General features: G+C 55.0%; 1 protein-coding gene across 11 annotated transcripts in view; it reads left to right on the top strand.

The window, feature by feature from the left end:
• LOC309584643 (transcription factor 4-like) overlaps nt 1-21,710 on the top strand; it is a 155,031-nt gene that overhangs the window by 43,463 nt on the left and 89,858 nt on the right. The window lies entirely within an intron of this gene.

Raw genomic sequence — 21,710 nt, forward strand, 5'->3', positions numbered from 1 at the left:
GGCTCCTGCCATAATCCCGGGCTCCTGCCATAATCCCGGGCTCCTGCCATAATCCTGGGCTCCTGCCATAATCCTGGGCTCCTGCCATAATCCCGGGCTCCTGCCATAATCCCGGGCTCCTGCCGTGATCCCAGACTCCTGCCATGATCCCAGACTCCTGCCCTAATCCTGGGCTCCTGTCCATAATCCCAGGCTCCTGCCATGATCCCAGGCTCCTGCCATGATCCCAGGCTCCTGCCATGATCCCAGACTCCTGCATTGACCCCAGACTCCTGTCCATAATCCCAGGCTCCTGCATTGATCCCAGACTCCTGCCCATGATCCCAGACTCCTGCGTTGATCCCAGGCTCCTGCCATGATCCCAGGCTCCTGCCATGATCCCAGACTCCTGCATTGATCCCAGACTCCTGCATTGATCCCAGACTCCTGCCCATAATCCCAGACTCCTGCGTTGATCCCAGACTCCTGTCCATGATCCCAGACTCCTGCCCATAATCCTGGGCTCCTGCCATGATCCCAGACTCCTGCCCATGATCCCAGACTCCTGCCATGATCCCAGACTCCTGCATTGATCCCAGACTCCTGCATTGATCCCAGACTCCTGTCCATAATCCCAGGCTCCTGCATTGATCCCAGACTCCTGCCCATGATCCCAGACTCCTGCGTTGATCCCAGGCTCCTGCCATGATCCCAGGCTCCTGCCATGATCCCAGACTCCTGTCCATGATCCCAGGCTCCTGCCATGATCCCAGGCTCCTGCCATGATCCCAGACTCCTGCCCATGATCCCAGACTCCTGCGTTGATCCCAGACTCCTGCCATGATCCCAGACTCCTGCCCATGATCCCAGACTCCTGCCATGATCCCAGACTCCTGCCATGATCCCAGACTCCTGCCCATGATCCCAGACTCCTGCCATGATCCCAGACTCCTGCCATGATCCCAGACTCCTGCCATGATCCCAGACTCCTGCCCATGATCCCAGACTCCTGCGTTGATCCCAGACTCCTGCCATGATCCCAGACTCCTGCCCATGATCCCAGACTCCTGCGTTGATCCCAGACTCCTGCCCATGATCCCAGACTCCTGCATTGATCCCAGACTCCTGCCCATAATCCCAGACTCCTGCCATGATCCCAGACTCCTGCATTGATCCCAGACTCCTGTCCATGATCCCAGACTCCTGCCCATGATCCCAGACTCCTGCCATGATCCCAGACTCCTGCCCATAATCCCAGGCTCCTGCCATGATCCCAGACTCCTGCCATGATCCCAGACTCCTGCCATGATCCCAGACTCCTGCCCATAATCCCAGGCTCCTGCCATGATCCCAGACTCCTGCCCATGATCCCAGACTCCTGCCATGATCCCAGACTCCTGTCCATGATCCCAGACTCCTGCGTTGATCCCAGACTCCTGCCATGATCCCAGGCTCCTGCCATAATCCCGGGCTCCTGCCGTGATCCCAGACTCCTGCATTGATCCCAGACTCCTGTCCATAATCCCAGGCTCCTGCATTGATCCCAGACTCCTGTCCATGATCCCAGACTCCTGCCATAATCCCAGACTCCTGCCATGATCCCAGGCTCCTGCCATGATCCCAGACTCCTGCATTGATCCCAGGCTCCTGCCATGATCCCAGACTCCTGCATTGATCCCAGACTCCTGCCATGATCCCAGACTCCTGCGTTGATCCCAGACTCCTGCCCATGATCCCAGGCTCCTGTGTTGATCCCAGACTCCTGCCCATAATCCCAGACTCCTGCCCATAATCCCAGGCTCCTGCCATGATCCCAGGCTCCTGCCATGATCCCAGACTCCTGCCCATGATCCCAGACTCCTGCCATGATCCCAGACTCCTGCCCATGATCCCAGGCTCCTGCCCATAATCCCAGGCTCCTGCCATGATCCCAGACTCCTGCGTTGATCCCAGATTCCTGCGTTGATCCCAGACTCCTGCCCATAATCCCAGACTCCTGCCATGATCCCAGACTCCTGCCCATGATCCCAGACTCCTGCGTTGATCCCAGACTCCTGCCCATAATCCCAGACTCCTGCCATGATCCCAGGCTCCTGCCATGATCCCAGACTCCTGCGTTGATCCCAGACTCCTGCCATGATCCCAGGCTCCTGCCATGATCCCAGACTCCTGCGTTGATCCCAGACTCCTGCCATGATCCCAGACTCCTGCCATGATCCCAGACTCCTGCGTTGATCCCAGACTCCTGCCTGTAACCCATCTGTGCCTTCTCAGCGACCCAGAAATGCTCTGATTTCTAGGCTCCAGTGCTCTCTCCAGGCTCCAATGTCTCTATCTCCTGCGTAGGGAAGCAGCTTTCCCAGTAAAATCCAGCAGTTAACAAGCTCCTGCCTTTTCCAGGGATTATTGGAGCTTGGCTTTCCTAGGAGCTTTTGTTGCTGTTCTCCAGCTGAGCTGAGGCTGGGGGCAGAGGGAATTTTGAGCTCCCAACTGTTTGGGTATTGAGAGAAACCTGGAAGTGACTTCCTGAAAATATTCCTGAAGAGCAAAGGACTCCATTTGTAGATCTATTGCATTTGGGAAGTGGGAAGGGGTTGGAATAAGATGAACTTTTAAAGTCCCTTCCAACACAAACGGTTCCACGATCCGAAAGAATGACTAAAAAAAAAGGCAACACAAAAAATGCAAACCAAGATAAAAGCACTCCCAAAAGGAGGGTTTAGAAATGAATCCCTGCCTTTTTGGGTTTTCTGGCTGGAGTTGTTGTGGCTGCAGTGGCTGCAGCCCCTTAATGACTGTGCATCACCTCGAGGTCCCGACGCTCTTCGGGGGGACACGACCGGCTGCGGGCGGAGATTTGCATTACAGCTGGAAAATGGACATGTGGGAAAATCTGGGAAACAAAACAAATTTGGTGAATTAGTGGGTCATTTCCATAGGCAGTCACGCTCCGTTAAGCAGGGAAAAACAAAGGGTTTGTTATGCTCTTAGTTAAAGCCCAGAGTGTCCAACAAAGCCGAGTTTAATTAATAAGCATTCGCAGCCCAGCCCTGAAGTCTGAACTTCCCAGCATGGAGAGATGGGGAATTAAAGGAGGAGTTAGATAAATAAAATCAACTTTTTGGGGGAGCTTTGGCTGGATTGTGCTGGAAAAGGAGCCGGAGCTGCCGGTGCCAGGGCCCGGGGGGGCTGAGCCCTAGTGCCGGCTGCGTTTTAGGCCGTGCTTAAAACTCTCGGCATCCCCTCCGGGCTTTTCCCTCTCCATCCAGGACAAAAGGTGAGCCTTCCTCTCCCTTGTCTGAAAGCAAAAAGTCCTCTGGATTTTTGGAGTTCAGGTTTTAATTCCCGCCTGGCGGCTTTTTGGGGAAGCGCTCTTCCCTCGGCCGCGTTGGGTCGGAGGCACGGAGGAGATGAGATCCAACGGGAAGGAGCTCCGGTGGGGAGGATAAAACGGGGCTGACGGGAGGGCACGGGAATTCTCCCCAGCCTCATGCCAGCAGATCCCTCTCGCCATATGGTCGGAATTAGGGACAGCACCGGTTCTCACACCAGACGAGGCAGCCGGGACTGGGGCCGGGCTTTGATCCCGGGACCATGCGAAATAAAAAGCTCCGGAGCACGGGTTTAACAGGAACCAGCAGGACTTTAATTAGATTATATTCCTTCCTAACTGAAATCAGAGTATTCCCATTTATTCCTTTCTCCCGCAAACTTTTACTGTGCAGCTGCGGTCTGAATATTCCCTAGTCCGAAAAAAGAGGGATATTCTGGGAAGCGAACGTGGTGATTCAGTGTGAGGAGGAAGAAGAAATTAGGCTGACAACAAAATACTCCAGTTTTGCCGGCGTGTGTGTTTGTATCTCTCTTTGTATTTGTGGGAATTATCCAGGAGGAATGGGCTGGATTAAAAATGAAAGGCAAGGAAGGAAACGGGGAATAAAAGATGTAAAACGCCGGATTCGGGGAAGGGAAGCAAAGGGAAAAGCAGGAGCAGGCCCGAGGTGAAGATAAACAATCACGACGATGCAGAAAGAGGAGGAGGCCAGGACAGGGAATTTTAGGACCTCTTAGAGCCGGAAAGGGGAATTTATTGACAGATGATGTAGACACTGCTAAAAAATAAATGGATTTTTCGCCTCAGTGTTCACAAAAGAGGACGGGGAACAGATGCCAGAATCGGCTCTAAATTTCCCAGGAGAGAGGCAAGAAATATTGAAGGAAATAGGGATTATTCCAGACTGGGTGATCACACGGTGGGTGAGAACATCAGCGCACAGATTAAACCAGAGAGGAGCCATCCCAGAATTCCTAAGTAAAGAAAAAAAGGTCTGTGTCGTGTGTATGGGGAAAACATCCAACTGTCCAACTCCTGCCCATCCTCAGTGCCCTCAGCTTCCACAGGGACAGCCCTGGCGGCAGCCTTTGTTCCCGAACTCCTCTAAAATGTCTTTTCCAACAAGGAATTCAGGCTGCTGGGTGGGAGACTGGGTTTGGGGCCATCCATAAGCAACAGCTCGCACGGGGCAGGAGGAATTTTCCTCTGAGGGAACCCTCAGGCTCAGCAAACAGCCGGTGAATTTTTCCAAATGGTTTCCCAGATACGGTGTATTCCCGGCTGGAGCACCATGTCCAGCTCTGGAGCCCACTACAGCACAAGGACGTGGAGCTGCTGGAGCCAGTCCAGAGGAGGCCACGGAGCTGCTCCAGGGCTGCAGCCAGCCTGGGAGAGCTGGGAATGCTCAGCCCAGAGGAGGGAAGGCTCCAGGGAGAGCTCAGAGCCCCTGGCAGGGCCTAAAGGGGCTCCAGGAGAGCTGCAGAGGAACTGGGGACGAGGCCTGGAGTGACAGGACACAGGGAATGGCTTCCCAGTGCCAGAGGGCAGGGCTGGATGGGATATTGGGAAGGAATTGTTCCCTGGGAGGGTGGGGATTTCCCAGGCACAGGGTGCCCCTGGATCCCTGGCAGTGTCCAAGGCCAGGCTGGAATAACCTGGGATAGGGGAAGGTGTCCCTGCCATGGCAAGGGCGTGGAACAAAGCAAGCTTCAAAGTCCCTTCCCACCCAAACCATTCCATGATCTTTGAGCTTCTCCCGAGCACATTTTTAGAATTCTCCTGGAATTCGGTGTGGCATTCTTTGTGCGGAAAAGAACCAGAGCTTTGATCAGCCCAGAGCTCTCGGCTCCCGCAGCCTGAGTGTTCTTGGGCTCAGGTTGGGCCGGGAGTTCCCTTGCTGCCCCATCCCGCTGGGAAGCTGGGATATTTGGGATGTGCTTTGTGGGCCCATAAACGTTAGCGATGCGTGGCAGCCCCAGCTGCCTCTCCCCGTTTAACCACCCCGTCCTTCCCACTCGGATTTGTGGGATTGGCTTCCCCCTCCTTGCCTGGCAGAAGGCTTCTTCGCCCGACTTTGATATTTTTTTTCCATGTGGAATGGTTTTGATCCCGCTCTGCAGAGCTGTCATCGCCCCCCGAGCGGCTGCGATTCCAGGGCCGGCCCATGTGGCGCACACCTGGAGAATGTTGGGAAGGACTCGGCTTTGAAGCTCCGCTCGTTCCCTCCTCCCAGGCCACATTTTTCCTCCATCATGTAATGGGATTTGCTGAGGAGACAGAACGAGAGGAACAAGCTGCACTTAAAAAGAGGGAATATCAAATCCAGCTTTGGTGGATCCGGGCAGGAGAGTCCTCAAGGCAGAGCCCTGGACTTGGCCATGGCTCTGTCCGGTTCTAAAAACCCTAAAAATTTGTTATTCCTCGAATTTATTTATTTATAGAATTTGGGTTGGAAGGGATCTTAAAGATCATCAGTTCCACTGCCACGTTTGTGGTAACGCTTTCAGGAGGGACTCATGGAATTGCTCAGGTTGGAAAAAGGCCTTAAGGTCATCAGCCACCAGCTCCACATTAAAGTGCAGAGTGAAAGAACTCCTGGGGCGGAGAGGGAGAGTGCAAGGAGAAGGGGAGGAAAGGAGAGATGTGCTGGGGGAGGTATTTGGAGCAAGATGGTGGTGCAGGAGAGGCCATGGGATTATTCCAGATGAATCACGGAATCCTGAAACGGCCTGGGTTGGCAGGGATTTTCAGGACTCTGCCATTCTGCCCCATGCAGTGAGCAGGGACCCTTTCCACCATCCCAGGGGCTCCTGGAACGCTTGCAGGGGCTGGATCCCCACAGCTGTGGGTGTGGCTCAGGCAGATGGATGCCCCTCTCCTCCCGACTGCGGGAGAGCAGCCAGGCATGGATGGAGACGGGAATGAGGGGCTGTGGGATCCTGGGGAGCTTTGAACACGTCCAAAGGGCTTCTCCCATGGGTGAGGAGCGAAAGGGGGTGATAGGAACCTGCTTCTGTGGCATGGAACAGAGCAGAGTGGGAACCCGGACTCTGCTGGGGCTGGAAATCCCTAAGGAATACCGAGAGCCTCTTCCATGCTCCGCGTGGACTCGTGTTCCTGCTTAACGAGAGCGCCGCATCCAAGGGCTGATGGGAACCAGCACATCCCAAGCTCCCCCAGCCTGGAACAGCTTTGGTCGGTCTTTTGGGGCTTTCCTTTTCCTCCCCTTCCTACCCCCCGGAGTTAACGAGGTGCGATCCGTGCAGAAAGGTTGAATCAAAGTCAAAGGGAAGTCCTTTGGCGCTTGGTGGGGATGAGGGAGGCCGCATCCGTAATCCTGCCGTGGTCCTTGTCACCTTATTATTAGAGCTGTGTAAATCTGGCGAGGATTTGTGTTTGCCAAATATACCCTGGCCTACATCGGGGCTTATATTTGGAATCAGGGCCAGTTTTCACGCCTGTGCAGTCGGGAATTTTTGCCAGTTCGAGGCATAACAACAGGAAAGAGGATAATGAAGGACAGAGGAGTCAGGGAAGGCAAGAACTCAGGATGGGAGGAACTAGGCACAAAAGACAAAGGAATATGGAGCACATTCCTCCTTTCCTGCTCCCTCCTTCCTGAATATCCTTTATTTTCCTGTTCATGCTTTGGTGTCACTCTGCTCTCCATGGGATGGCCACAGGCAGATCCCGGTGGGGTCTTCCTAAATTAAGGACTGCAAAGCTGTGACTTCCCAAGGTCAGCAGGAGAATCCACGGTGGAACTGGATTAAATCCCAGTGGGGAGGTGCAGGGAGCCCAGGTGTGGGTGGACAGAGAGCCCAGGCCTGCGTCGCTGTTCCTCAGGGATAATTATCCGTCTCCTCCGGCTGGATGGGATGGGTGGAGCTGGGCATTGCGGGATTGGGGTCCCGTCTGCAGTGGTGATTCACTGCTCGCTGCCTCGGAGAGGCTTGGACGTGGCACGGGAATCGCGCAGGGATACGGGCCGGCAGAACCACAGCATCGTGGCACCTTAGGGATCATCTCATTCCCAGCCCTGCCGTGGGCAGCGGCACCTCCCACTGCCCCAGGCTGCTCCCAGCCCCAGTGTCCAGCCTGGCCTGGGACACTGCCAGGGATCCCGGGGCAGCCACAGCTGCTCTGGGCACCCTGGGCCCCTGGATGCCTGGCAGGGTGCAAGGCCAGGCTGGACACGGACGCTGCTCCAGCTGTGTCAGGAAGCTCCGAGGGAATGGGGATGTCCGGAATGCGGATCAGTGCCGTCCCTGGGCAGCAGGTGAGGCAGCAGGAGCGCAGGGAGCACAGCACGCACCCATGGTTATTTATCCCCTGCGAGCCGTACCTCGTACAAAGGACATCGAATCCCGGTAATTATCCGGGAAGGGGGAGGAGATGGGTGTTTTAGTGCCTTTGATCTGGAGCTGGAATGGGCTCGGCTTTGGGAAATTTCCTTTGAAAGGATCCGGCTCTCACATCTGCTTTTCGTACCGCCATTCCTTTGGAGCCAAGAAAAAGGGGCAGCTTAGCCGTGCAAATGTGTGGGGAAAACAATGCTGGGCAGCACCTCTGGCCGGCTGGGTGGGACAAAACCAACTCACAGCTTTCCCGGGAAAATCGGCTGCTTCGTAACAAGCTTGGAATTTTCATCTCAGTGCCTTCATGCCTTCCTCGAATCCTCTCAGAAATTCCAGTTTCTCTTTATATTATTAATGCAGCAGCTGTTGCCGTTCAGGCAACTTCCAAAGGACTGGGAAATTCGGGGGGAAAAAAGGGGCTTCTTTCAACTTGGGAAGTTTTAGTGTTGCTTTCTAGAGTGTTTGGATGGGGAGCAGGTATCCCCAGATTCCACTGGGATGTGGGATCCTTCCCAAGTCTCCACAGGGGATTTGATCCTTCATCTCTGTGTTCCTGAAATTTCCAAAAGGCTTTCTCCCGGTTCATTTTCCAGACACAAGTCACGGCTCTTCCCTCTGGTTGCCCGGATTTCTGTGGGATTTCTGTGGCTCTTCCCGGGTTTGGTTAGGAGGTGGGAAGGGGCTGGGGTGGCAGGCGACACTTGGGTTGTGCTGGCGCCGTGGCTGGGATTCGTTCCCATTCCAGCCGGGTGAGACAGGCAGCGCTGCGTCAGGGTTATCCATCGTTCCTCCTCCTGGAATTGGGGAAAACACCTTGGGATGCAAGTTAGGTGGGATGTGGTATCCATAGGGAACAGAGCTCCGGGCTCTTCCTTGGCATTGGCCAGCCCGGAGAAGGGGAGGATCCAAGGAAACCTCAGAGCCCCTGGCAGGGCCTAAAGGGGCTCCAGGAGAGCTGCAGAGGGACTGGGGACAAGGCCTGGAGGGACAGGACACAGGGAATGGATCCCAGTGCCAGATGGGATATGGGGAAGGAATTGCTGGCTGGGAGGGTGGGGAGGGGCTGGGACAGAATTCCCAGAGCAGCTGTGGCTGCCCCTGGATCCCTGGCAGTGTCCCAGGCCAGGCTGGGATAACCTGGGATAGTGGAAGGTGTCCCTGCCCTGGCAGGGCATGAACGGGATGAGCTTCACCTCCCTCTGAACCCAAGGGAAGGGAAGGGAAGGGAAGGGAAGGGAAGGGAAGGGAAGGGGAGGAGAGGAGAGGGGAAGGGAAGGGGAGGGAAGGAGAGGGAAGGAGGGAAGGGAAGGAGAGGAGAGGGAAGGGGAGGGAAGGGGAGGGAAGGGAAGGGAAGGGGAGGGAAGGAGAGGGAAGGGGAGGGAAGGAGAGGGAAGGGAAGGAGGGAAGGGAAGGGGAGGAGAGGGAAGGGGAGGGAAGGAGAGGGAAGGGAAGGAGGGAAGGGAAGGAGGGAAGGGAAGGGGAGGAGAGGGAAGGGGAGGAGAGGGAAGGAGAGGAGAGGGAAGGGAAGGGGAGGAGAGGGAAGGAGAGGAGAGGGAAGGAGCAGGGAGCTGCGTGCAGCTGAGGTCCTGCGGGACGGGCTGGCAGCGGGGTCAGCGGTGGCGGGCCGAGTGGCTGTGTGTGACAGACTGTGAAATGGGGCGTTGCTGCGCGGCTGCGCCGCACCTGGGCCCTTCAGCTGTGATTGATTGGCTTGGTCATGTGGAATGGGCCCATCTGCTCCCGCTCCTCGCCTGTTTGTTCCAGCCGCAGCCCCTTCCCGGCGCTGCCGGGCCATCCGCTCGCTCCGGAGCCGGAGCCGCGCTCGGACCCACCGAAAAGCGGCCGCGGCCGGGGCCAGGGAGCAGCGGCTCCCGCGAGGATTCGGGGCCGCTCCCGGCTGGCAGGAGCCTCGGCTAGCGACTCTTACTGCGGCGAGGAGTTTTCTTGTACCCGAGCCAATGCTTAATTAAAACCGCTGACATCATGGTGTTATAATTAAGCGTGGCATTAATTAAGCTGGAATAACGATTTTTTTTTTTATTAAGAGCTGCTCCGATTGTGGAAGCGGCAACAACAAAAAAAAAAAATCCCAAATAATTTGAGATGAACCCAGGAGAAATCCGTCCCCGTGCTCCCGCTCCCCGGAGTGGGCTGGGAACGGGAGGAGCGTCGGCCACGGAAAGTTTGGGGGGATTCGGCGCGAGCCGTCGGGAAATTTGGGGGATTATTTCCCTTTTCCCTGTTTTTTTCCCTTTTCCCCCAAAACTGCTGATCGGCTCCTGGCATTCTGATGGCTAATTATGCATCGGAGAGCTTCGACAGCTGCATTCATCATCATAAAATGTAATAATTAATGACATTCCAACAAAGAAAAATATGCAAATGAGAACTCATTAGCATTTTCATATTCAGCTTTGATAATGCTTTTGCTGACAAGGTTGTAATTAATGAAAATTCATGTCGCAGTCAGGAGATTGGATCGGTTTCATTCCGCTCACAATTCCCAAATGCTTGCATTATGGAAAATCGGCGGCTCTGCCAACTTTTTCAGGGAAGAAAAAAACACACACACACACTAAAAGCACCAGATGCAAATGAAGGGGAGGGAGCCGTTAACTCCTTCCAGCCCTGGCCCCCTCCCAAAAAAAAAAAGCCGGCAAGAAAAACAACCCCGATTTCCATGCACCGGCAGCAAGAATACAGGAATTTCGGGAAAACTTTTTCCCCTCTCTCAATTCCCTTTGACTCCGAGCGCTGCCGGCCCCTGCTCTCTCCCAGCCTCATCTCGTTCTCTCCCCGGTTGTTTGTGCGCCCAAGGGTTCCTCGTGCCCGGACAGATCCCTAGGCCCGGAGCGCAGGATCCCATCCCCGCTGCTCCTGCTGCTTCGTCCCGGCATTCCCATCCCTGCCTCTGGCCCTCGGTTTCCGACAGGGCCTCCAGGAATTCCGCCTCTCCGGACTGGGGCAGCGGCCGGAGCCGTGTCCCGGTGTCCGTGCGTGCCGTTCCCCGGGGGAGAGCCCGGAGCGGGGGATGCGTGGGAGCACCGTGGGGAGCTCTCGGTGCCAGCGCGATTCCAGAGGAAAGGCGGATAGCCTGGAATTGCAGTTCCCTGCACTGGCACTGGCTGTGTGTGTCCGTTCACCCCAGCCCGGGATCCAGGGGGGAGTGGGAAGGTGATGCTGCTCCAGGGATGTGTGTGATCCGCAGCGATTCCACGATTCCCGGACAATTCCCTCTCTTCGCTGCCCACCGGCTCTTCCAGCATCCATTCTTCCCAAACAATTGGATTTTTTAGGGCCTTTCGGTAGCTCACACTTTAGAGCTGGATTTATATTTCGATATAAAAGCATTGATGGGTTGGAATGCTCGGGTTTTATTTTTTGGGATAATTTCCTTTGGGATGGGCAGGATGCCCAGGCAGATGGTGTAATGGCACCTGTAAGCAATCGGAATAGATCCGTTCATCCCGACATTTCTGGGAGCTTTTTAATTCCCTTCTCTGCAGAACAACTGGGATTTGGGCTTCTCCCCCCTCCCCAAATCCATGGGTTTGGGCTCAGCGATAAAAATCTGGGATGTAAAAAGTGTTTGAACGGCATCGACGGAAATGTTGGGATAGTTAACAAAACAAACTGGGAATAAAGGAGGAGGGATACACGGAGGGAAAACCACATTTATTTGTTTGGACCCAAAACTGTTTCATTTTTTAAAATTCCAAATTTGGATCAAAAAGGTGATGAGATAAAAAAACCAAATTCCCAATTTTCCAAAGAATATGTTGGAATATATCGTGGCTCCTCCTTGGGCAATGGGGCTTTGGGAAGCTGGGAAGACATTCCCTACACGCTCCGATTCATCGTTGTTTGCTCCCAGTGAGGAATTCAGGGCAGGATAAGGGGAGAAATATTTGGATTTTATTCCCAAAAAACCTGGGAATGCATTACCAAGCTTAAATAAATATCCAAGAATGTTCTGCTGGTTTTCCATGGGAAGGAGGGAAGGAACCGTGGCTTTTCATTCCCTTTCCTTTCCTTTCATTGCTGGGGAACGGGAAGCAATGGGATGTGGAACGGAAGCAGGCCCGAGAGCACTGCGTCAGAAATGAGGGATCGTTTCCAGGGGGAAAAGGGAATTTAAGGGATTCAAGGAATGAATCCAAAATAAGGGAAATAGTGGCAGAATTGCTGCTGGATTTGGTGAGGCCCATTCCCGACTCCATCGCAGCAGACTCTGGGATCGCAGAGCCTCCCTGGGAATTCTCCCTGGCTTTTCCAAAGCCTGGCAAAGGATAAAACACCACCACCATTGTCTCCTTCTCCTTCTCATTCGGGCTTTTGGGATGAGCCAAATTCTCGCTCGCCTTTCTGGGAGAGGCGCTGGGATCCATCTCCGCGTCCTCCACCAGCCCTGGGGCGTTCCCAGAAGGACCAGGGAGGTGGGAATGGGCCGTGCTGCATCCCAGGAGCAGCAGGCAGAGATTCCCATTCCTTCCCAATATCCCAGCCTTCCAAAAGTCCTTCCCAAGTGTGGGGCTGTGGCCAAGCCAGGGACGGCTCCAGGACCCGAACGCTTCCCCAGGGCAGGTTCTCCACGGTGGGGCTCCCATCCCTCCCGTGGATCCAGGGGAATTTTGGGAATTGCCACATGCCAGGCTTGGAGCCGGATTGTTTCCAGCTCCCTTGGATTTTAGATGGGAAACACGGAACTTTTTAATAAGAAGAATTCCAAGGTTTTGAACTTTCTCCTTTTTCAGCATCTCTTGCTTAAAATCATGGATGAGGGCAAATAAAATTCTTTCCTAGCGCTGTTGTTCTCCTAATGGCTCAGAAAACGGGGAATTTGGGAATAACGCCCGGGCAGAATTCCTGAGTTTCTGACGAAATGCAGAGGATCAACCCTGGCCTTCACGGCCCCCTGGATCCAGTTTTTACGCGGACGTTTGCATTGGGAATCAGATCCCGGAGCAGGATTCCATGGTGGAATCTCCACAGTTTTCACTGGATTTCTCTTTTCCCCTCCATTTCTGCCTCATGGATTGCATCCATTGGATAATCAGGGAAGAGTCAGGGAGAAAATCATGGAGCAGTGAGTTTATTCCAGGGGCCTGTACAAAGCAAACATCCATTTCCGAGTGTTTTCCTTCCTTCCGGAGGCTCAGCCATGGAATCTTTTCAGGAGCCATAATCTATTTGGGATGGACCCAGTGAGGCAAAAAATCCTTTGGAACGGAATTTCTGGGAGATTTTGGGGGGGAAACACTGAAATCTCAGCTAAAAAGGCAAGAAACTTCCATTCGCAACATCCCAAGGAAGGTTTTCCAGGAGGTTTTCCCATGGGAGAGCCAAGGGTGACCGGAGGATCCCAGATGTGGCTTCCCAAGAACAGAGGAGTAACAGTGGGATTGTTTTCCTTCGTGTTTTCCTGCAAGGAATAACAATGGACAAATCCCTTATTTCGGGATATTAAATTCCTCCTGCCAAAATTCCAACTGGAAAAATTCCTTAAGGCAGAAGAGGAATTGTTTAATTAAGCTTTTAATAAATATTTAATAATTCCTTAATAAAGCCACTCCTATTCCTAATAATGATTTTTTTAAATCCCAATTTCCTGAAATTCGGAAGGAAATCCCTCTTTTGCCTTGGATTTTCATCCCAGAGCATCAGCTGGCCATGCAGACACTGAGTTTTTCCAAGGATCACCTTGGTTCTCCAGGAAACAATTCCCAGTATTCCCCCGAGCCTTGTGGCACATCCCTGGAAGGGAATCCTGGCACGAGAAATTTGGGGAATTCCCGGCTCCAGGCCCTGAAAATGGTGGGAAATTGCTCCTGAACAGCTTTATGGAAGTCCTTCCATCCTTTTCCATGGAAGAGCTTTTCCACAAGGAATTCTGGTAGCACCAGCTCCTGTTTTCAGCACCAAATCATTGCAGAACCTCATTAGGGACAGCTCATTTGCATATTTTTCCCTTCTAATTGGCCCATTTGTTATCGATGGCAGTCAGGATCCATCTCCATAGGGGTGGGGAATCCGGTATTCCCAGTCCCTGCGGAGCAGGCGTTGGGAAAGCCTCATCAATACCCAGGATTGGATGGATTCGGGCTCCTGGGAATGCCTGGGGCTCCAGCATTGCTTCCATAGGAAGTCATGGATCTGGAAGGTGGAGATCTTTGGGATCAGCAGTGCCATTCTCTTTCCATGTGGGAATTCTCTGGTCAAACCCACGGACACAGAAGTGCTGGGGAGGCTCCATAGGGAAACTCCTCCCCATTCCTGTGGAACTCATCCCGAGGGTTCAGGGATGGGGACTGGGGGTGACATTCCTGTGGAACTCATCCCGAGGGTTCGGGAGTGGGGACTGGGGGTGACATTCCTGTGGAACTCATCCCGAGGGTTCAGGGATGGGGACTGGGGGTGACATTCCTGTGGAACTCATCCCGCGCCTTTGGGGCCGTTTCCTTCTTTTTCGTCACCTCGCCGTTTTCCTTGGTCTCCAAGAGTGGAGCCATGGAATGGTTTGGCTTGGAAGTATCCAAAGGATCATCCAGCTCCAACCCCATGCCGTGGGAAGGAACACGTTCCGCTGTCCCATGTTGCTCCAAGATCCCTGTTCTCCGTGTGAGGAATATCCCAGATTTAGCGAATTTCTGGGCATAAAAACGCCTTGAGCCGGAGTCCGGCGCGACTTCAGTCCCTGATTTTGGGGGGCAGAGGGTTCCCGGGAAGGGCAGGAAGGGGCTGTGGCAGACACGGGCAGCGGGGTCTCCCGTCAGGTCCGTAATTGTGATGCATTTGCCGAGCTCGCCGCCGCAGCGCCGGCCCTGCTCCGGTGCCATATGGTCTCCCATGGAACATTTAACTTGTCAGGGATAATGGATTGTCCTGGAAGCAGATTTTCGCTCGGAGCGTTCGGCTCCTTTCTTGCATCGCGCTCGGAGCTGCGGGCTGCGGGATGAAGGATTGGGATGGAGACGGGCGGAGGAGGCGCGCGCTCCTTTCCCCCGCGGGCAGCGACCTAGATGCCGTGGAATTTTCCCGGGCGTTATCCGCGGCGCTGACCCCGGCCGGCTGCGCGTCAGATCCGCTCACATCGGCCGCGATGAGCACGGGAGGGAGAGGAGAGAGCCTCGGCCTTCCCGCTCCCGCGTGCTTCCCGGCACGGGCTGGAAGAGGCGCTGGATGCGCCTCCGTGGGCTTCAGGGAATCCTGGAATGCTTTGGGGGGGGGAATGGAGCTGAAGGATCATCCACGGCCACCCCCTGCCGTGGCAGGGACACCTCCCGCTGTCCCAGGTTATCCCAGCCTGGCCTGGGACACTACCAGGGATCCAGGGGCAGCCACAGCTGCTCTGGGAATTCCATTCCAGCCCCTCCTCACCCTCCCAGCCAGGAATTCCTTCCCCATATCCCATCCTGATCTCCCCTTTGCCGATTTGAAGCCATTCCCTGTGTCCTGTCCCTCCAGGCCTTGTCCCCAGTCCCTCTGCAGCTCTCCTGGAGCCCCTTTAGGCCCTGCCAGGGGCTCTGAGCTCTCCCTGGATCCTCCCCTTCTCCAGGTGAACATTCCCAGCTCTCCCAGCCCGGCTGCAGCCCTGGGAGCATCTCCCTGGCTTCTTGTGGACAGGGCTTGGAGCAGCCTGGGACAGCAGGAGGTGTTCCTGCCTTAAGGTTCCTGCCCTGCCTTAAGGTTCCTTCCAACCCATACGATTCCAGGATTCCATGGATTTTGCTCCTCGGCATAACATTCCTTCCAGGTGTGATGTATTCACCGAGGAATTGGAATGTTTTGTCCTTGTTCCAGAGGTGTTGGAGAGCGTGTGTGGAGTTGGCGTGGGTTCTCAGGCCACAAAGATCCTGGAATATTCGGGAAGTGTCATTTCTCCTGCAGGTGTGCATGCCCTCTGCTGGAACTGCTGATGGGGGATAATAGGGAATTCTGGAGTATTTGGCATTAGCCGCAGAATTCCCGCTGTTTTCCCATCCTCTGGGAACCTTGAAGTTTGTTGTGTCCCCTCAAAAGATCCAAAGGGTCTGAAGTGGGTTTTGTTGAACCCAAAATGAGAACAAAAATCCATGTTTTGAGCTGGGATTTAATGGGATGAGGAATATGTGGGATAAATGGATCTTGGGCAGGAATTACTAACGGAGCCTTTAATCTCCGTGGAAGGGTCGGCTGTGGTTTTCTAGGAATACCTAATGGATGACACTGGTGCTGCCATCCCTGGTGCCACGGAATCCTGGAATCTGGGAATGCTTTGGCTGGAAGGGACCTTAAGGAGCACCTCATTCCCACCTCCTGCCGTGGGCATGGAATCTTCCATGGGAAAGGTCCCTGCTCCTTCTGTCCCATCCCAGATTCCTCAGAGTGTCGGTCCCTTTGGGAACGGACGTTCCAGGATGTTGTGTCCAGGTGTCCGTTGATCCCAAATCTGCTCCCATAGGCTCTGGATCTCCTTATCCATGTCCGGCGTGGCTTTGTGTCCTCCCCTTTGGATCCCATGGCTTCGGATCCTTGTCTGCCTCGGTTGGAAGCGATGCTGGTGGAATCCCAGCTTTCCAGCTCCACGATGAAGATGGGAACAGACCAGGAGGGATCACCCCATGGGCTGGTTCCGTTCCAAATCCCGCTCGGAGGCTCGCTTGGGATGGAGCGATATCCACCCAATCCCTGGATATTCCCGCGGGCTGGAGCGCGATTACAGCGCGCTCTTATCGGAGATTTTGTGGGAATCTTGTTCCTTTTTGTGACTTTAATCCTCCCCTATTCACCAGCGCCTCGGATTTCCCTTTGATTCCGTTTTCCAGTGGCCCTTTTCCTTCCCCAGCCCCTTTCCCCATTGTTTTCCAAGAACGGGGTGAAGCACAATCCCTTGTTTCATTGGAGGTTTTGCTCCTCTCCCAACAATATTCCAGGTGTTCAGGCTGTTCACTCGTTATCTCCCGGAGCCTGAAATTCCAAAGGACCCGAAAGATGCTCATGGAATCGCTGCAAACGAGGGGTCGTCTCCCAAACTTCTTCCCATCACTGCATCTCCGCGTGGCCTCGGGCCCTGGGAGCATCCCACGGCTCCAAGGAATTTCCCGGCTTCCTCCCCTCGTTAAATATCCATATTCTTCCCTCAGCCTGGGAAGAAACGGGCGTTTTGTTTCCATAAATCCCTAATTTAATTAGGGAAGTTTATTATTCCGCTCGCAATTAGCGCGTGGATTCGATATCCAGCTTATTAATCCCTGGAATGTTACGGATTGTGCCGCTGCCTATGGAGCGGTGACACACGGGCCAGCTTCCCGGAATCTTTCCCTTTGGATGCCCCGGTTGAGGGGCCGAGTTCTCGGGGGGTGAGGGTGGTGTGGGCAGCACCCGTGGGTGCCGTCCCTTCCCCAGCTCCACAGGCAGCGCTCCTGGTGCCCCGCGGAGCCTGGCAGGGATACCTGCATGCAGCGTGCATCGGGAAGAGCTCCGGCACCTTTGGGAATTCGCCTTTCCTGCCGAGGGCCCGCTTCCGGCCCGCGTTGCCCTGCTTCCCGTGGGCCGAGCTCCGGAGCTTTGTTTTCCGAGGGGCTCCCGGCCTTCGTTCCCTTGGCGTTTGGTGGCACCGCGGGGAGCTGGTCCCTGCCTTGCCGTGCCGTCGGAACGTCCCTTCCATTCCCATCCCTGTTTCCTGCCTCGACCCTGGCCGCAAGGTCTCGAGCCCGGTTTCCCTTCAGGTTGCCGGGATGTTTTCCCGAGCTTTGTGCCTGGTTTGTGGATGCGACGGCTCCAAGCCGGCGGCGTGTCCGACTGCCTGGCCCGAAAGGGCCCGGATCCCTCCTGGGTTTGTTGTCGGGCCTTGCCGTGGAGCACAAAGCAGCACCAGCTCATTACCACGAGCCCTCGGTTCCCAGGGATGAGCTCCTTTGTGATGGAAAACGCGGAGAAAAACTGGGATTTTGGGGCCACGTCGGCACGGGCAGCGTTTGGGTGGCCGGCGCGGCTCAGGCCCGGCTTGGCTGAGCCCGGCTTAGCTGTAGCAGGAACACCTGGGCTCCGTGGGGCCGCTGCCCAGGGCTGCTTGTCCCCGTGCCAGCTCGGTGCCCGCGGGAGCCGCCCGGGAGCCGCCGGAGTGCTCGGAAGGCGAGCGGAGCACAAAGGGGATGAGCTCCCCGCCAGCTGCTCCTGGTGCCAGGGATCTGCTCCCGCAGTCGGGAGGCAGAAAATTCCCCCTCCTGCTTATTTCCCTTGTTTCCCCTGGTTTTTTTGTTCCCTCTTTTTCCCCCCCTTTGCCCTCTCCTTTTTTTTTTTTCCTTTCTCTTCTGAAGAACAGAATATTCCAAAGTTCTGCAAAAAATACAGGAGCGCTCTGCTGCCTGCTCCGATGGGAAGGTGGACAGGAGATTTTTCATTCCATCTTTCCCAGGAAAACCTTGGAATGTTGTCCGTGGAGAAAGCAGGGACACACATAAATAAATATTTGGTATTTTAAAATAGATTTATTTTCCCCCCCACTGAGGTGCTCATATTTGGGAGAAAATCCTCATTTATTTCCATGAGTTTTTCCTTGGATATTTGATAATTCCCTATGAATTTTAGCTGGATCTCTCAGCTGAAATGAGACATTTTGGGAGCTCCAAGGGGAAAAAAAGCCCTGGTTTTTAATGGATAATCCAGGGAGCTGATCCCGGTGCCGGCAGATTGGGCTTCGGAGCCCTTCCATCTTCCCTTTCCCCTGCAACCCAACTGGAAGAAAATTTGGGATGCAGAGGTCGGGATTGCGGCCGAGTGAAAGGGTTCCTGCTGCTCCAGCCGGGATCGCCGGTGTGTGCATTAATTGGGATTTGGGAAGTTCAGCCTCTTCCCTTGCTCGATCCCAAATGTTCTCCAGCTTTGTGCTCCTCGTTCCCGGCTTGGTTTGGGAATTCTCCTTTAATTTGTCCTTAAATTTGTCATTTCTTTTGTCCTTAACGGGGAGCGTGTCGGGCTCCTTCCCGTCGGACAATCCTTAATTGCCACAAAAACCTGGAATTAAATCATGGATTGAAGCAAAAGGACGGCTGGAAATTGGGAGCTATTAAAATCCCAATTCCTGATCATTTCTGCTGTCCCCAGCCAAGTTTCCCTCGGTCTGAGCAAGCCCCAGACCCAAAGATCGGGCGTGCAGAACTGGAATTCAAATACTCCCATTGGGTTCGTCCCTTAAAAAAACGTTTAAATACGGAATCCAAGGAAATACCGAATTAAAAGAATTGACGGGAATCATTTCCCTTCCTTTCCTCTGCCTCATCCGTCTCCTTCTGCCTCCCAAAAACTGCCAAGGTGCCCTTTCCCCGGGGCAGGGAACGAGCAGGGGAACGGGATCCCTCGCATTTATCCTTTGGAAGTTGCTGAAATGTCCTAATTAATTTTCCCAACTCCTCCATGGCTTCCTCCTGCACGGATTCCTGGCCGTTAAATAAAGCATGGAGGGAATATTTGGGGAGGGAGGGGGATTTTTTTCCTGCAGGTGTTCGGAGAGCAGGGAGCTGAAATGCCAGGAAAACGGGAGCTGCGCGGAGTTGCTCCTTTGTCTCTCCCGTGATTGGCATTGTGGCCGTTCACTGCAGATCCCGGTATTTCCCCACACGCTCTTCCCGCTTCCCAAGCTCTCCCTGCCTTCCCCAAAGCCCAGCCGCAGCCTCCAAAGTCATTCCCTGTGCCGGGCAGCTCCGGCCACGGAGCTTTGTTCCCAAAGCCACGGCAAGGGCCGGCGAGGAGCGGCACGTTGGAAACGATCCCTGCCAAGGCTGTCCCTCTTCTTCCCCTCTATTCTCCCCCCTCCTCTTTCCCGGCCTCCCCCAGCGCAATATTCCAGCGGGGACTTTTCCCTCGGAAAAGGCGGCCGCGGCCGCTCCGCGCGGGAAGGGAGCGGAGCGCGGAATGCTCCCCTCCTGCCTCTTCGGAGGAGTTTTAGCCATGGGGCTTGGCACTGCCACCGTTGTCTTTGTGCCAAAAAATATCCGCAGCGGCTGCCGCATTCCCGACCGCTCCGGAGGCTTGGCTCGAAAATTCCGCAGTGGATGCGGCGGGAAGCGGCGGCGCCGGAGCCGCGCTCTCTCCTTGGGGTTTTTTTTTTTCTCTTTTGAAACCTTCCAGAGAAAAATCTCGAGGAGGGAGAACCTTGAGCTTTGCCTAGCCCTGGGAAATGGCCGGGAATGGCGTTGTTAAGCCGCCGAATCCACGGGAAATGCGGGAAGTCGGGAGAAGCCTTTCTTTGGCAGCACAAATAGGTGCTTAAAGAGCCGCTCCTCGCGGCTGCTCCCACCGATCGCGTCGGGGGCTGGGGATGTGCCCGAGGATGGGAGGCAGGGAAGCGGCATCGGGAACGGAGTTCCTTCGAAATGGGTAATTTAGGGAATGTAGGGAGAAGGTGTTCCCCCCCTCCTGAGGTGTGGAGAAGGACGGGGGATGATTTTATCCTTCTGGTGACGGTGACAATCTCTGCGGGGCCGGGGTTTAACCATTCCTTAAGTTTCCCCCAAATTCACGGGGTTCGTCCCTGACGGATTTCTGGGGCGCAGAAATCCGAGGAAAAACTCCCTCGAGAGCTCAGGAGCCACGGGCTCGGTGGGAAAAGTGGATGCTGGAGATGCAATCTTTTCCAAGGAGCATAATCCTAAAAAAAAAAAAGTCAATCTCCCGCTGGCTGCGGAGCCGCTTTGGTACCTCACAGACTTCGACAGAGTCCTGGCCGAGTGCCCATTGATGTCATGGAAACACTCAAATTACTGGGAATGATTCATGTCTCCGCTGTTCCCGATTCCTCCCCCACACAAATAGGAGTGGATCTGATCCCTGACAACTTGTAATTTGCAGGGGGTTTATTTTTGTATCGGGATAAATATTTTTTCACAACTGAAATTAAGCCGAGCCTGAGCCGATGGCAAAGGAGCTTCCGGAGCGCGGGCGGGAGCGCGGGGCTGCTCGGAGCGCCCCGGCTGCCGGCTCCGACCCGCTTCCCTCGTCCCTGCTTTTCCTGGGGGAGCCGCTTCCCCCCAGCTTCCCCCCAGCTTCCCTCCTCCTCCTCCTTCCCGGCCCTCTCGGGGTGCTGGGAGGTGGCACATGCCCTTCCAGGCGTGTTCGCTTGCCCGTCGATTCCCAGCTGAAATTGCCTCGTGGTGTCAGTCTGGAATTGTTTCCAGTGTTCCCAGGCTGAGGGCGATCCATGGGTTTGGGATCACCGGATCCAAGCGCTTCCCAAAGTTCCTGCCGTGCCCCGTGAATTGCAAATCTATCTTGGAGGTTCATGTGCGAAACAATGGGGAGACAAAAGCTCCGGGGGCTCCAGTTGGGATGAGGAGAAGGAATTTTCGATTCCCAAGCACTGGGAACAAACCAACTGTGCCGCTCCAACCTGGGAGATGGATGTTCCAATTGTGGAATGTGGGATGTGGGCACTTTTGGGGAACGATTAACAGAACTGCGGCCTCCTTTGTCTGACGAGCCGCCTCGCTGTGGCTCCTGCCTGGCACTGGGATGGGACTGGGAATACCGAGCTGGGTGTGGAGCAGCCCTGGCATCGCCGGGGAGCTCGGGCAGCAGCTGCTCCCTCTTGCCGGTGCTGCCGAGCGCCTTTTGTGCCGCGGCCTGTCGGAAAGCCGGGAATTTTCGGAGGGATTTCTGCCGTGCCTCCCCCCCTCTTGCCGAGCTTCTCCTCTCCAGAAGGGTGGTCTTTCCCTGGCAATATGTTTGGGATCAGCCCTCTTGACTGCTCTTTGTCTGGGAGCACGTGGGGCGGTGCTGCTCAGCCATGACTTAATGCTCGGCACAAACCTCCTCTTCCCTCCTTCGCTTCACCCATTCAGTCCCAAAAATCCCCTTTTCTTCCCTCTGCAACGACGGCACGGCCGCTGCCAGCGGCCAGGCTCTGCCATGGGAGCCTCACGAGCTTCCTGGGAAAGCTGAGAGGGACCAAACCAGGCCTGAGATCCCCGGTCAGCTCCCGGCCTCGGTGGCAAATTCCCCGTTCCCAATCTGGCTCTCCTTCCCAGGTGTCAGTTGCTGAGCTCTTCCCGGGAGAGAGCAGG

This window comes from Coloeus monedula, assembly GCF_965178545.1.
Source record: "Coloeus monedula genome assembly, chromosome: W".
NCBI lineage: Eukaryota > Metazoa > Chordata > Aves > Passeriformes > Corvidae > Coloeus > Coloeus monedula.